This window comes from Zophobas morio, unplaced genomic scaffold (genome assembly GCF_036711695.1).
Source record: "Zophobas morio isolate AGI-343-1 ecotype UQ-CSIRO unplaced genomic scaffold, CSIRO_AGI_Zmor_V1 ptg000626l, whole genome shotgun sequence".
NCBI classification, from domain to species: Eukaryota; Metazoa; Arthropoda; class Insecta; order Coleoptera; family Tenebrionidae; genus Zophobas; species Zophobas morio.
The window spans coordinates 46,002-61,492 of record NW_026972729.1 but is presented as its reverse complement, the minus strand read 5'-3'; the positions used below and the strand labels follow the sequence as shown (position 1 = coordinate 61,492).

The following is a 15,491-nucleotide window of genomic DNA, read 5'->3' as shown; positions in this document are numbered from 1 at the left end:
AACAAGCCAAACAGAATTAAGTATAAACCTAAAAATAATTTAAAAAACAAATTAAACAAAATTCTTTTTGTGAGTGGTAGAAGCTATATAAATAATTTTATTTTTTTGTAAGAATATAAATTCACATCGAAAACTGATCTATGAAACTGTCCCCAGTAGAGAACATCCTTTATGTTCATTTTTATATTTTACACACATATATATGAATATTATAAATATTAACATATCTTCAATCTATTAATTTCGTTAAGCCTTAACCCTTTATACACCTAAAAAAAAATTTTATGCAACTTTTAACGATATTTTCACGGATTAATATTGGTTTAATGTTTTTTGTGTAAGTTGCTTTTTGTAATATCTTATTAAGTTCTTTAACTCATTGATAACAGAAATTATCTAGTGTAAGTACTGCCTATTTCTCTCTCCTTGTTACCTTTATTCTCAATTGATTAATTTTCATCTGAGCCACTTGGGTTTTCTCGGCTTTTCTCTTCCAGTATACAATGCGTATTTTGATGAAAAGATTGTTTAAATTCTTTTGGCTAGGTGTAAAGCAAAATTTTTTAGCCGACATGCCTGTTGTACGAAGAGCGTTAACTTCTTGAATTGATGTTTGTGCATGAAGGGCATGTAAAACATAACAACCTCCATCACTAGTAGGCTCATAAAATATCAGGGTTCGGTCTACTGGCAGCTTTCGTTCTGTGACAACGCTTTTTTCGCTAAATAAAACATTACAAACCTTTCTGTCTTGGTATCTTTAAGCCATTTCAAATGTAACACAATTTTCTGGTAAAAATTTAAGTTTCATAGTGTATGTTTAACTCTTACTAAAACCAACATATATATCGACTACAGTTAAAATCTCTTAAATTTTTTGTTGAGAACAGGGATAACCACTAACATCTATACCCATTCCTCGAAAAAGCACTATTAGACAAGTAGTAGTAGACTTGTAAGGCTAATATTGGTTATTATTTGTTGCGTAAAATGGAAGCTTCTAACCTTGAGCCAGTTCTTCTGTGTTATACTTGTCAAGAAAATGGTAAAATTCCTCGTGGGTGTGACAAACTCTTACACGCGCAATATGCACAACCTTTATATAGGTAGAACAAAACTAAGAAAATTTATTAAAATAAGAAAAATATAATGAATAAATATATAAACCGCATAATATTTTTTATTGGCTGTTAAAAGGCATTATCAATGGAACTATACAGAATCATAACCACAAAAATGGCTAGAAAAGCTATTATAGAGAACAAAGTGGTGGTTATACAAGCAGAGTTCGTTGGTAAAGTTGATAAGGTTTTGATAATAGGTACGGGAGCAACACAAAAACCATTTAGAATTCGTAGTGATCGTCCTATAACAAAAGCAAGGAAGTTTTTGTGTAAGAAGTCAACGTTTTCTAGAAGACTGACAGGTTAATAAACGGGAAGTGGTCCCTAAATGCACCTTGCTCAATATCTGTTATTATATTTTCAGCTAAAGCTCTTTGTCAAAAAATTTAGTAAGTAAAATATACGAACACTTATAGTTTTAGATAAATAATAAATAAGTAAAGCATCTTTTTTTCAACTTACAAATAAGTCAGTTTGGTTAGCATAGTGAATGAACTACTGGCAATCCTTTGGATTGAGTTATAGTCTAAATAGCTTTTATGAAGAACATGTATCAAAAAAGTCACAATACTTAGTAAAACATTTTTGAACAGCTTAGTATAACTTTTTTTAAAAAAAAAAATTACAGTATCTCCAAGTTAACGAGCTCCCTCATCATGTTGCCATCAACGGAGGTAAGTCGGTTGTTATACAATTGCCTTATAAAGTTTCTATGAAGTTTATAGTCTTAACAAACGAATGGCGTTTTACAAATAAGTTAGTTGGGAAAGTCCTCTAAAAGCGCCGATGCTAATATTCTTGATTAGATTATAACCTAAAGCTCTTCGGGTAATTTAAAGTATATTTTATATAAGATAGATTTCTTTTTAATTTTTTTTACAAGTATTTTAGCTTATGAAGCCCCTCGAAAGTGTTTTCACGTAATTCATTAAGCTTGTTTTTATGAAAGCACCTGAAAGGCGAAAAAGAATATTAACAGACAGAAAAACAGCAAACTAAAGATTAAAGGTACAAAGTATTCAAAGCTTCTAGGTCTGCAAATAAACCTTCCGGAATACTTTTAATCTTATTTTCGCTAAGCGATCTGAAACAGTGATAATATGAAATGAATAAAAAGTTTAACTAGATATACTCGAAACATACAAGTACTTAAGATTGGTTAACCCTTTAAAAAATTCGTTATAGACATGTAAAATGCTGTTAGAGCTTAAATCTCTGCAAGAACAGAATAGTGTTTGAAACATGGCGAGAAGATATATATATATAAAAAAACCCAGTAAACTTGTAAAGTTTTAAAATACTTACAGGGATTCAAGGTTTTCCAGACCGTGGAATAAGCCCGAGTGGAGGGTATAAAGCTGATTGTGACCCAAATTTCTAAAAAATACACTTAAACTCAAGAAGCTTCTTATATATAGATTATTTTTCTTACAAAATTTTTAGATTTTTCACTTTACTAAAAGCTTCAGGTGCTATCCCTCCAATGCTATTCCATTGTAAATATCTTGGAATAAATAAAAGTTACTATTTGAAACACACACCGCACAGCTTTCTAATACTTTACGATTAAATGGAGTGTAAAAATCTATAAAAAGCTTAGTTCGAGTATAAAGTTTATGCAAAAAGAAATAATTAACCCGACCTCTATACCCTGTTGTAAGCTAACTTTTTTTAAGCTCTATTGTCTATGAAATTAAGCCCTTCTTAATAATATTAACTTTAACTTGGTCTAGAATATATTTTTTTAAATAATGATTAATTTTAATTTTTATTAAAGCTTTCAAATATTATTTTTAACTTATGTTACCCACGCTGTTAAAATATTAATAGTTAACAGTTATACAACCCAAAAAGAATAATTTTACCAAAAATATAGAGGTGTACTGTCTGCTTTACTTAAAAAGCTAAACTAAATTTTTAGTAGTTGTTATATTATATGTTGCATTAGTATATTATCGGTTGGATCAAATTTATTTATAATTTTAATAATAGATACTGTAGAAAAAATTAGAAAACAAAAAGTGCTTAAAGTAATAAAAATCACATAGCTGCAGTGCGTTAATGTCATAATACTTACACTCAGTTAAAAAAATGGTTTTATAGAAAAAATAGAACAATACAAAAAAGTTTTAAGGCATTTTATAACTTGTAAACTTTTTATTAACGAGAACTTTAGTATAAAATAAAGTATATATCTATAATGGCCAGTAGCGTAGCGCTCAGGTTTTTTGGCAGTAAATTTTTTAAATATTGTAGCAAACAAAATTAGTTGCAGTTTATAGGCCTGTAAAAAATAAAATTTAGTGACTAAACTGCAAGGCCTTTTTTTAACGAAAGTAACAGTTGCAGATTTATTTTTTAAAATGACTCTTAAAAGTTATTAAGGTACGTAATAATATTAAAATTTATATAATTAGCAATTTTTGTTAAACACACGATGATTTTCCTAGCAAAATTAAAAATAAGATGAAATTTCGCATTTTTTTTTTACTACTTCGAAAGTTTTAAACACAAAAGAATGATTATGTACTTACAGCTCCGTTAAGGACGTAAGGCCATTAAAGTCATACTTTTGGATTTCAAAAAGATAATTTTGATTAAGTTTCCTGTAAAATCACCTTCATTTTATCTTTATTGAAGTTTTTAAAAGAAAACGTACAAAGTTTTTAACTTCGAGGATAGGTAGTGTGAAAGTGGTATTCTTAAAAAGGAACAATGAGATAGATCTCTGTTATTAATAATTTTTTATTTTAGTTGCAACGTATGAATGTTCGAGATATCATATTAAAAATTATATTGAAAAGTAATGTAAAACTACTAACAAATTACTCACAGAATACGGTTGATAACATCTGTTTCGAGAAAGCGTCAACCTTCCAACTAAAATTATAAGAAACAAAGGTGCCGCAATACTACGATGCATTTCAGTTACAGTTATTACAATAATTTCAGTATACAGTTTAATTTAGGCCAATTTAAACATTTAACATTTACTTAATTCAGTCAAAAAAATAATCAAAAGAAATTAATAATCGATTTTAACCCTTTATCTTCAGCTAAAAATACTCTAAGCAAATAATTAAAATTTCTTAATCCACTCTACCAAACAGTAGCTTATATAAAAAAGTCTAAAGAAATTAATAAAAATTTATTATCATCCGCCCATCTCCTTATGACAAATCATATTCTAAAAAACTAAACATAACTAAGAATTAAAAAGTAGAAAATTTAATCTTACGTATAATCAAAAGCTATGGTTCGAAGGAATTATTAGCCGCTAATTATGTTCTAATTTTCGTAGAGGACTCTTTTTTTAGTGACCAACTACAACAATAAGTCATTTAAGTTTAAGGTATGAAAAGTACTTTTAGGTCAAAATGTTAATGTAACTGTTTATTATAAACTTAAGCCTTTGAGCTTAAAGTAAGGTAAACTTAAAGGTAATTAAATTAAAAATAATAGTTTCCATATGTATATATATATGTGATTAAGGCCTAAAGGGTGCTCCTTTGGACACAAAACAATAAATTGCAAAGATAAACCATATTAGTAGACTTATATTAGGAGCATAGACCCTAAAATCTTCTTAATTAATCTTGTTTTCACTCTAATTGTCTATGATTAGGTAAACTAAAAGGAATAAGCAGTCTCGGTATGCTGTTTATATTTTATTTAAAAAATTTGGTCTGTAATAACTAATTTGATAAATCCCTTATAAGAGCCACTTGAAGTATATCTAGGAATTTATTAAATTCTTCTAAATGAATATCAACTCAGTTTTCTTATTTTCTATTTTAAAGTAGTAAATTACGTTTAATGTTATAAGTTTTAAGTTTGAAAACATTGGAATTTTTATAAGGAACATAGTAAAGTAAAAAATTTGTACATTTATAATAAAAAAGAAGCTTATAGTGTTCTAAATAAGAAAAAAAACTAGGTATTAAAAGAGAATCCTTTCTCCTTAAGTTAACTAAGATTTTTTTTATAAATATTATTTTTCTGTTACAATAAAATTTCTTGACTTCCCACCACTTTACCTTGTAAATTTTGAAGTTAATTTCAAAGTTTTAATTTGGTTTTTTAACCTCATAGAATTTATTAACAATAAGTTAATCTCTTAGTCACCCAAATTAAATAACTTTGATTAATTTACTTTCTTTCTAACAACAGAACTACAACCGCTTAAAATATATACCGGTTGTGCTCGAAAGAAGATACCAGAAAATAACTTATTTAAATATTTTAAACTCAAGTTTTATATTACGAATAATATGATATGTATATTATAAATAATTTATAATTTTTGGAAAGTACATAGATCGTTAATCATTCAATATATATAATAAATAGTAAGAAGTTCTAAAGTACTTTTGTGGTCAACCCGACCGGAAAGTTGTAACGCTTTATACATAACGCTATCGCTTTTAAAGTATATATACATATAACTAAAGTAGCAGGACATAAAAGAGCAATTGCCAAAAAAAAAAAGGATAGATTTGAATATAACGGGCTGACTGTTTGCCTGGACATGCTTTCAAATTTGCGTTATCACTAGAAATACTCAAATTCCTAGTTAACTTATTAGCGCCTGCTCTCCGTTTGAATGGATCTTTATTTAGTGTAACTTTCCGTTTTATTTGAGATAACTTAAAGTTTCATTGTATGCAAAATCTTCTTTAAACTTTACTTTATTCGTACTAAGAATTACTTTGAAATATTAAATATGCCATTTATGAGTCGTGGCAGGGGGTAATTTAATTTTATAAGGTAAACATGAGAGTATTTTTAATGTTAAAAATGTAAGTAAAAACTATTTACATTGTATAATTAAGCGGACTGGTATCATTATGACTTAAAGTATACCAAATAATTATTTTTGATATCCGTTTTTATTTAGTATAATGGTCAGGATATTAGTTAAGAAGATTCTTTATTGAAATGCAAGATTAAACCTATTCCTTAAAACCATTTTTGACGGTATAATATAAAGTAAAAAAACACAATGTTAACTTATCTATCACACCATCTGATAGTTATCTAACACCTTTGAGGCGTGGAGACGGTCGATATTAATCACAACTCTAAAGGGGAGTTGACTGCGATAAAGCTGTTATAAATGGTACAGGTTTGACACACTATTACCTTGAGACGGGTAAGTTATTAGGGACCCTCTTTGGTCAACGAACTAGATAGCTCAGAGACCCAAGGACGGGTCCTCTTTCTTCTTTGGAATCCTTTTGGACTCGACTCCCCGGCGAACCCACCGCGTTCTATCTTTTTCTTAAAACCCTCACTCCAGGAACCAATAAATTATCTGTCTCTAGGCATCTAGTTCGTGGCCCCCATAAAGCATTGAACGCTTAAATATGTTTATAATAAACCCGGAATTAATATTGCATCGGTATGTGTGGGAGGAAAACTCTGTAGACATGTCAACTTAAAAATACCATTACGGAAAAGAGGTTGAGTTAAGGACATATATGTCTAAAATACTGTTGCAGCAATGAGATGATAGCCGACTTGTTTACAAAGGTGCTTGCTGGAAGAATTTTTTTTTTGACAGTTAAACAATCTCACGAAAACTTGGATCCTTTTTAAGGCCTTGAAGTCATCCTACATATCGCCTGCAGGTTGCCAATACAATGTTCTTGGATTCCGCGGAGGGTAGGGCTGTAAAACTTTAGTCCTTTTGGTTCTTATTGTATAAAGCAGTTATTTATTAATATAGTTACACCTGCTTTGTTTTTCATACCTCATTCAAAGGCAAAACTCTCGGCAGTGTAAATTTCTATATATAATTGAGATTGCCCCACCTCTCGGAGTTATAAGGTTTTCGTTCCATTTATATATCTTAATAGCTTTTGGCGGCTGTCCAGTGTTCTCTACCCCCAGGATTCTAAATGTTAAGATAACTTGTAAACCGCCAAGGTATAATGTCAGGTGGCGTAAGGTTGGAATAAGTATTGCAAAGAGCCAATAACCTCGTTGGACGCACATTCATACGTTATATTTTCAGGTTTAAACGTTTTTATTGCAACATTGGGTATTCCAAGCTCTTCGCTTATTTTACGTCATAATCTTGCAGCAAACTTTTAATTTCTTTTTGGCCGAGAATTTTATAATTTTTGTACTCAGGTACTTCAAATCCTATAAACTTGTTGTCTGCTACTTCCTTGTAATTAAAGCCTATTAAACCGATCACTGTTCTTACTTTATTTACATAATCAGTTAGTGTTCTTAAATCATGCAGTTAAGCAATGAAAGTATTTCTATAAAGTAAAACACCAGGGTTCTACCTAAAGCCTAGTTCTATGAATTCTTAGGTAATTATTTTGCACCACTAAAGCTTCCCTTCTTTGCCCCGTACAATGTCTTGTTTAATGATTAACTTTTTCCATTTAAATTGCTTTTATAAATAAAGTAACCCTTAGGGTATTTTAATAAGAACCTGAGGTCCCTATTAGCATTTATATAGGTTTTTGGAAAAATCAATCGAAGCTGAGTTTGCTGTATCGGTCAGCGATTACCATCAATAACCTTTCCGTTTCTCGCGATAGCATTGGATTCACGCTTTCGTTGGAGTTCACTTTACGTATTTGTGAAGATCTCTAAAGCTTATCTTAGAACTCTTTGAGTGACATCCTTTACTCCAAACGGCTATGTCGTCTTGTCTTAACGTAAAACTTGTAGCCTTCATTTTAATAACCCTTAATGCCTTTCCTTCTCATTTTCTGCTCAAAACGTTTGCAGTTAATTTGCAAAGCTCTGCAACTTGACAAGCTATGAATTTTTAGCAGTAGATTTTCGAAATTTCTTGAAACTGTCTTGTCCACTGCTAGTGAGGGAGCCCCTTACGCAGAGGAGAGGAGCCCAATTTTTTCCGTTTTTTACTCTTACAAATTGAGCGAGCTAGGATCTATTCTTAGCAGCGCCCATGGGATTCCAGAAAAATTCGGCCCACAAGCCCCCTTACTCTCGGCTGGCCACCTCTAATTTGATGCGCTGCAGCGCGACTTGCCTCTATTTTATGTAACCCTTACCTAATCCTAAAGCACTCTAAACTAAAAGCCCAACTGCGCGTTTTGCAATGCATCGACCGATGTTCCTAGCAAAATAAACATCAGACCTGCTTCCGCCGTTTTGACCTATTATCAGCGATACTGGTAATCTTACCATTTATTAAACGTCACATTTAGTTAATGGCCATCCATACTAGCGCTGCAAAGCATCGAGACGGTTGGGAGCTCGATTGAGGCTCTTTGTTATTAATTAAAACTTATAAGCCCGAAAGAAACAAACGATAAATACTTCAGACCTTAACTTCTTTCTTATAAAGAGCCCCCCGTAATTTCAATGGCAGGCACCCCGCAAAAATAGTAAGTTCAGAAGCACAAATGACTGCAAACCGACGGTGCCGAGATATTTTTTTCTGTCGTACTTAATAATTTTAGTTTAAAAGCTCTTATTACATTTATTCTACTATCCTTTAAAGAACAAAACAGTGTCACTCCTGAAAGTAACTAAACTGTTAAGACTATCAATTTAAATTGTAATCTATATTTTGAAATGCTTATAATAATATACTGTAGTCACCGAAACGAAATCATTGGTGCGGTTGCTTTAGTCCTAAATTATCTAACTAGTACATAGTCTGGTAGCTAGTATTTTTCTAATATTCCTTAGTAAGCCTTTATTATATTGGCTTCAGCAAAGAGTTATTACAAAAGTATTTGAGAGTTAGTTCCGATATTACAATTTGTGGGACCCGAGCTAGGGCACTGATTAACGGAAACTTTTAATTCTAGTTGCTATAAAAACCCGAAAACAATAATTAAAATAATTAAGATTAAGTCATAAAAAATTCTTTGTTACATTAAGGAAGATTCTTGTGAAAATGAAGGAGAGCTCAAGTCAACATTAAACTTAGAATTAAGAGAATTACTTTATAAACTTGTTACATACTTTAGAATAAGAAAGAGTATTTTTTTAAAAAGGTAAACGCCGCTCATCTGCATAATAAACCTAATAATTTAGAAATATTCTATTAACTATAATAAATTTCACCAGACTACTATTTATAATTTCATTTTTTTAAGTAAATTCAATTCCATTCTTCCACAAGATTATTTAGCTCTTTTACAGGTCGATATTCTTATATATATTACAACAAACAGAATTTTTATGTTTTCGAAACTCCATTACGCTATTAGTACTGTAAATAGTCCTAAAATCGAAAAAATAAAATTTAACTTCAAAATAATGAAATTTAAATTTTATAGAGATAACTATAAATTAAATACAAATTAAAAAAAAAAGAAGAATCGCCAATTTTATTAAGTAAAAGCCAGAAAAATTTTTTCTTCTGTAATGTAGGCGCCGCAACGCTTAAAAGTTCAGTCGATTGTCTTTCCAACTCTTTCAGGCACTGGCAAAGTGTTTCTTTAGTAAAAACGCCATTAATATTACCCTCTTTCCTCAGCTAAATTTCATTGAAAATTTCTATAAAAAATTAAATTAATCTCAAAATTTAAATACTTTAATACTTATTTTTAATATTAATTTCATAAAAATATAATTGGATGAAATTATTTAGAGTTTGCATATAATTATTATTAGAAAAGATAAAAGATAAATAAAAATAAGAAAAAGGCTTATAAAAAAATATTTTTCTTATGAATATAACACTAATCTCAACCTTGTTATATTTTAATTAAGAAATATTTTATCAATATAAAATTTTAAATTTAAATTTTTGTGATAAATAAATAAAAATATCGTAAACTTTATTATTTTTAATACCTTTTTAACGGTTTTTTAAAAAAATTAAAAAATTTAATTAACAAATTTTTCCCTCTTATAATTAAATTTTTAGATTTAGATTTAGATTTTATTTAATATGATAATTATAAAAAGTTAACAGAGTTAATACTTTCTTTTATCTTTTACAGAAAAAGTTAATAAATTTCATAAATTATAAGAAAAACTTGATAATACAAATAAAAGACTAAAAGTAGAATATTATTAAGAATTTCTTCCACTTAATAGTTTAAAAAACTCTTTACTTATTAATTTATGAAAATACTTTAACGAAAAAAAATAAAAAATAAATTAATCATATAAAATATAAATAAAATAAAAATATTATATTATATATATTTTTATAAAAAGTAACGTTTATTCTTCTTTCTCTCTTTTTTTCTGAAAGCAAGTCATCCTTTGAAGATCAAAATTGACATTAAACGATTCACTGCGCGATAAACTCAATAAAATTAAAAAACAACGCAAAAAAAGTTTTTTTGATAAAAATAAGAAAGAGGAAATGTATAATAATATAAATAAATTAAAAATAAAAATGCAAAAAATTTAGATTAATTCATTTTTTAATAACAATATTTTTTGTATTCCAGTTATAATTTTTATTAATAATAACAGATTTGAGAAGTTATCTGAAATTAATTTTTTATAGTTTTTAAATATTTTTTTATATAAAATGTACAAAAAGAAGCCAAACCTAAAAAAAAATCCACTTTGCATTTTAATAATTGCTCGCCACAAAAACTTTTATGATAATAGAAATTAAAAAGTCACTTTAATTGAATAAATTATAAAAAAATTTTAAATTTAATATTTTTATATTGTATAATTTTTATACGATTTATACTTTTTTTTAGTTTTATTATTATAGTATATATGTTAATACTTTTCCCAAGTTTTGTTTTCTATATTTATTATTATTACTGTTATATTTTTTTATTATTATTATTTATACGCTTTTTAAATTAAGTTTTATAAGTTTATTATTACATATTTATAAAGTAATAAATGAGTTGAGTAAATCTTTTACTTTTACTAAAAACACTAATAACTATAAATGTGTAACATAAAAGTAATATTAAAAATAATTGACGATTAAAAACATCAAAAACTGACCAATAACACAAAAGTAATTTAATTAAAGCTAATCAAAAAATTGTGGGTACGTAATTATCATTTCTTACTGGAATATTATTTTTATAAATCATTCAAAAGCAAAAATATATATATTTTAAAAATTAAGAACAATTCACTTGAAAGTAAATTTTTTTGAAAGGAAAATAAAAATTAACTTCCAAAATCGTCTAATAATTATATATAATAAATATAATATTAAATGAAAAATTTTGCAGTATTATTTATTATAACAGTTATAATTATAAGTAACTAAAAAATTTTATAATTATTATAGATTTTGTAGAGAGAAATATTTTTTAGTAATTAAAATTTATAAATGCTTTCAAAATTTACAAAAGATCCCCCAAAACTTTTAAATCTTATAAAATTTTCATATGAAATTCAAAAGAAATCAATTAAAAATTAAAGCGCTTTTGGATATTTAATAAGTGAACTGAATAAATTATTATAGAAGTACTATAAAGAAAATTTTTTAAATAATAGGAAATCCTTTAAAAAAAATATATATATATATGTAGGAAAAGATTAACTAAATTTAAATATAAATTATATAAAATTAGCTAAAAAGCAAAATATAGCAAAGAAAGATATTTATAAAAAATCCCAAGTCCAGCAAAACTTTTTTTACAAAAATTACAAAAGAAACTTTAAAAACTTAAAAAATTTACTTCTATAAGAATAGTTAATCGATTGTAAAAAAATTTTAATAATAAAAATCAGCAATTAGGCAACTACCTCTGAGAAAATTCACAAACGTATGCACAATACTAAAGTCAGAGTGTACCGCATTGGGTTCATCTACAAGAGATAAAATTATTTTTATTATTATAATTAATATAACATTTTTCAATTTTTTGTGTTAATGTTTTACTTTAGAAGTATATGATAAACGAGTGAAATAACTATTAGAGAGTAAAGCAAGAAGAGCAAGAGCAGCAAGTTTAGCCAAGGGGCGTGGAGTTTGTAGGGATCTGAAATATTCTAAATACATATAGAGAAAGTGAAAATATTTATCTAATAAAAGAATATTAAAAAATGCAACAAAAATTTAATAAAATGAAAACCAAATGAAAGCAAAAGCAATAAAAATCAAAAAAAACTATTTCTTCATAAATATTGAAAGAACACTACTAAAAAACTATCATATAAACAAAAAGAGAATTACTGAAACGTGAAAATATAAAAGAAATGAGAACTGCAGTCGGCCAGTGAACTATAATACTTGAAAAACATAGTCGCGCTGGCTGGCCAACTCGGCCAGGCAAACGAGATTACGAAAAATTCCAGGTGATTCATAGCAACACGTGCAAGGACAGATGGGAGAAGCGATCATAACCACGAAAAGATGTTTTGGTACACTATGATAAACCTTCCAGAACAAATTTATAGAGACAAGTTTGCATGTTACTAACAATCAGTTGACTAAAGTCCTTAAGATTTTTTTGCACAACTGCATTAAAAAAGTAAATATAATTTATACACATGTGAAGTTAAACAAAACCAAAAAAATCTAAATCCAAAATTTCACTCCACAAATTCGAATCATCACTATAATCAGAAAAAGAACGTATTAAAGCTTTACAAAATGTGTTTCGCGTGGGCTCCTGCTCCTAATGATATAATTATTATTTATTTAGTTGTTTTAAAAAAGTACAAATGAAACTTTACTAAGGCAATAAGAGTTTATGCAAAATTAAAGTTTTTTCTTGTACGGACAGGCGTGGAAGTACAGCTTAACGGAGACAAAGCAGGTAAAAACAACCGTCTCTGTTCTGGCGCAGCAGCAGCCTAACCTCGACTCCGGAGCACTAACGCGTTCGGAAAGAGTTTCACTAGACGAGCAGGTGGGCTTAGCGGGTGCTGAATATGAAGCCCACAATGCGAGCCTGACGGCGCAAAGAAAACTAGTACTTTTCTGATCAGAGCCTGTTGAGAAATCCGCACACTGCTGTGCTCTATCACAAGCTCTCCTTCGGGGCGCTAGAAGTTTCCACAGACGAGATCTCGAAAGTAAAAGATAAAAACTATGCAATTAAAAAACGCTTTGCACAGGGTAAGGGAGTGGCAACGCGATCTATTATCAAACGGAAAAGAGAAAGTATCACCGCTAACAGAATGCTAATAATATGTTCACGGTACCTTTTCTTTGATTTTCTCCGCAATAAAAGTCAGTGCGGGGACTACAAGACGAGTGCAATCGCAAAAATATTATACTCTAGAAGCAGAAACAGCTGTTCCACAACGCCATGTGCATCAAAAAAAAACTTTCACAAAGTAAACTCTTTTTAACACTAATAAGAATTATTATTATAATAAAACGGATAAGCATAAAGGGCTCCACCGACACTCAAGCGCACCAACTCGGACTCATACGGAGAAACAGCCCTGCAACAAAAACAGTCTGTAAAATAGGGAATGATACAAAGTTTTTTAAAATCTCACTGTTTGTCACAATCGCCGTCCAATCAGTGCATTATATTGAGGCTACAACCATACGAGAAAGATCCTCAGGAATAGCTTATATAATTCACGAATACAAAATGCGGACAATGATTGGCTGATGACAAGCTCTTTCTTCACGTATTGGCAGAGCTCGCAAACGCTCAAAAGCGGGGAAAACCAGAACGAACTGCTCCAGAAAGACAGAGAAGAGTCTCACGAAGTATCATTATTTCAAGGTCATAAAAATCTGAAACGTGTATTTCCCACCAATCAAACTCGTTATAAAGCATAAAATTTTCATACTTTTATTAGATGAAAAAACGTTGTTTAGCGAGTCGTAAAGAGAGGGCAACTGGCAATAAAAAATATTTTGTTTTATTGTGTTTCGCTTTATAAGTGGTACTCGTAAGAAAAAAGACAAGTCGACTTTATCGTGCTAAACGACATCTTCGCTCTAGAACTGCATGCTACTAACATATTTAGCCGGCTTAGATATTAATAATGAAAATAGCAGTATTAATACCACCGCTAAGTATTTTAAATAACCACAAGAATAAAACTTTTCGATAAACTATCATTAATAGTAATTTGTTATAATTGGGAGAAAAGATTTTTTCTACGCACTAATAATCATAAAAACAACAATAATAATAGTTTTTAGAATTGTTGTAAAAACGAGCTCCGCTTAGATAAGAGGGGTTCAACGCAACCAGAATTTAATAAAAGTAGGCATACCGCAACGTATCTATCGTTCATATATTCTTAAAAGCGCTAATATTTATAATAACGATAAAAGTAAGTAATAATAATGCTCGAGTATTAGAGGGAAAAAAATTAACGAAATGCTTCACGATGCAGGAACAAGTGATACCGAGCGAAACTTTAGCACCTTCCGAAAGATATTCAGTAAAAATATAATGACTTGTCTATGTTGGAATTTCCAAAGGGAGAACGGCGCCTTGCCGTTGGTTCAGTCGTTAAATTTAAAATAAAAAACAGAAATAAAATTCATTCGCTCTCGCAAAGAGCGTGATGCTTTAAAAATTGAGAAGTCCCGTGCCTGAAGCGAAAATAAAAAATAATATAATATCAAAATAATTATAAAACCAATAAATTAAAATTTATTTAAAAAACTTCGAAAACAATAATTTAACGAAAAAAATTATTATAATTAAACAAAAATTAAAAGTATGATAAAATTAAAAATCGTAATTACTTATCATAAAGTTTAATTCAGATTTATAAATATAATATTAAACTAATTCAGTTAATATATAAATTAAAAAAATAAAATTAATAAAAGTAAAAAATAATATTAAATTGAAATTAATAATTATTAATAAATAAACAAGAACGATAAAAAGACAGTAGACACTCAATTATAATAAATTAAATAATTTATTATATAAAAAAAACTGATAAAATTTTTTTATAGTAATAAAACATGTGTATACTCAATCAATATAATATAAATTAACAATAAAACAAGAATAACAAGAATTCGCGTATAAAAGTTGGATAGTACTGGCAGGAAGCGTGACACAAGAGATGACGAAGAATCGGAAGGCTGAAGTGCGCAGCCTCGCCTTGTTTCCTTTGGCTTGAGCGGCTCAAAAAGTTATATAAGTTCGGAAATTTAAAAAAGAAAACTACAGAAGGCTGCGAAAACTTTTCTTTGAACTAATCTAAAAAGAAAAATCAATAAAGCAATTTATTAATAACAACTACTCTGAATTATAATATTATAACCAATTTATTATTTATTCTTAATAATTTCTACAAAAATCTAATAATTAATAAATATTAATGTAAATTATATTATATTTTACTAAATATAAAAGTTTTCTTATAATTATAATTATAGTACACAAAAGAATTGATTATGAAGTTTTTTAGAAAATCCTTAAAAGATCTACAGTAAGAACACTTCTTGCTCGCATATTTATAATAAATACAAAAAATCTATAAAGAAAA

General features: G+C 28.4%; 1 long non-coding RNA gene across 1 annotated transcript; it reads right to left on the bottom strand.

Annotated features, from left to right (window-relative positions):
- Positions 1 to 9,497: 9,497 nt before the first annotated feature.
- LOC135121570 (uncharacterized) lies at positions 9,498 to 13,758 on the bottom strand. The gene is made up of 12 exons (XR_010279039.1): positions 13,518 to 13,758; positions 13,417 to 13,460; positions 13,215 to 13,366; positions 12,987 to 13,149; positions 12,744 to 12,907; positions 12,577 to 12,685; positions 12,488 to 12,525; positions 12,272 to 12,433; positions 11,979 to 12,056; positions 11,811 to 11,873; positions 10,297 to 10,371; positions 9,498 to 9,623 (listed from the first exon to the last, which is right to left on the bottom strand). It is a non-coding gene; the product is annotated as an uncharacterized LOC135121570 (long non-coding RNA).
- Positions 13,759 to 15,491: the final 1,733 nt, after the last annotated feature.